This window comes from Chrysochloris asiatica, unplaced genomic scaffold (assembly GCF_000296735.1).
Source record: "Chrysochloris asiatica unplaced genomic scaffold, ChrAsi1.0 scaffold00228, whole genome shotgun sequence".
In the NCBI taxonomy this organism is placed as follows: Eukaryota; Metazoa; Chordata; class Mammalia; order Afrosoricida; family Chrysochloridae; genus Chrysochloris; species Chrysochloris asiatica.
The window spans coordinates 3,159,415-3,161,178 of NW_006408746.1; the positions used below are offsets into that span (position 1 = coordinate 3,159,415).

Consider the following 1,764-nt stretch of genomic DNA (forward strand, 5'->3'; position numbering starts at 1 on the left):
CAGGACTAGGCAGTGTTTTGTTCTGTTGTGCATAGTGTTGCTATAAGTCTGAACCATCTCCACTGCTTCTAACAACAAACATTTGCAAAGATATAATAAACAACTATTCAAACAAGTTGCATACTGTGAGAAGATTGGTATACAGATGAATCAAAAATAAATAGTTATTTCTTATATCTCAATCTATATTTCTTTTTTCAATTATACAAAAAGAATCACATTTTTGAGCAACCATCATGGACATATAAGAAAAGACATGCTAGCTCGTTTGGGTCTCAGCACCACCATGACAGTCAGTAAGAACAAATGCCTTACAAAAGGTGGCCAAAAAAAAAAAAAAAAAAAATCCAAGAAGAAAGTGGTGATCCATTTTCTAAGAAAGATTGGTATGATGTGAAAGCACAAGCTATGCTCAATAGAAGATATATGCTCAATAGAGGAAATCACTAATCACAAGGACTCAAGGACCCAAAATTGAATCTGCTGGCCCCAAGCGTCATGTTTTTGAAGTAAACCTTGCTGATCTGAAGAACTATGAAGTTGCATTTAGAAAATTCAAGCTAATTATTAAGGATGTTCATGGCAAAAACTGCCTGACAAACTTCCATGGCATGGATCTTATCCATGACAAAATGTGCTCCATGGTCAAAAAATGGCAGGCCATGATATCAATACTACTGATGGTTATTTGCTTTACCTGTTCTGTGTTGGTTATTTCTAAAAATGCAACATCCAAAATTGGAAGACAGTATCAACAGGTCCGTCAAATCCATAGGGAAATGATGGAAATCATAACCCAAGTGGTGCAGTCAAATGACTTGAAAGAAGTAGTCAATAAACTGATTCTAGACAGCATTGGAAAGGACATAGAGAATCCCACACTAGAACATTCACTTTCCAATTAGTGCCAGTCTATTTACCCTCCCGTGATGTGTTTGTTAGGAAAGCAAAAATGCTAACGAAGCCCAAGCTTGAGTTGGGAAAACTCATGGAGCTTCATGTAGAAGGCAGTAGGTCTGGAAAAGCTATTGGAGATGAGACAAGTGTTAAAGTTAAATGAGCTGATAACTATGAGTCACCAATTCAAGAATCTGTTTAAAATTCAAACTTTTAATACAGGCAAATAAAAGATGTCATTTGTGGGGGGGAAAAAAAAAAGAAAGAAAAGACATGTTAAAGCCATCCCTGCAATAACAGCAAAACAATACTTTATGGAAAAACTGCTTATAACCCACCATGAACTGACTGCTCTGACTTATATCAATTAACCAATGCATCCACTGATTAAAGAAGTCCATGTTAAGTTTTTTTGTTGTTGTTGTTGTTTTTTTAAAGCCCCTACAGACAAAATTTATTCTCTACATCATGCATACTTAAATGACTAGGTCAAAAAATGTAAAGCCAGAGTAACACACAAATTGTTTTATTTCAAACATCAAAACAGTTGTAGGGCAAACTTGATTGTTGTTGTTACTGTTGTTAGGTGTCATTGAGTCAGTTGCAACTCATAGCAATCCTATGCACACAGAATGAAATACTGCCTGGTCCTGAGCCATTCCCATAATTATTTCTATGTTTTAGCACATTGCTACTATCAAATTCAAGGTTGGCTTCATCCAGTGACCACTAGTCATATGTCAGTTTGTCTAAACTGCCTTGTGCTGCCTTGAATGTTGCTGTGATTCTGGAACCTATCCCACCAGTATTTTAAATACCAGGAGGGTCACCCATGGTGGACAGGTTTCAAATGAGCTTCCAGACTAA

The 1,764-nt window shown here is 36.4% G+C and overlaps 1 pseudogene; it reads left to right on the forward strand.

The window, feature by feature from the left end:
- The first annotated feature begins 286 nt into the window (after positions 1-286).
- LOC102840783 lies at positions 287-1,099 on the forward strand (annotated as a pseudogene).
- Positions 1,100-1,764: the final 665 nt, after the last annotated feature.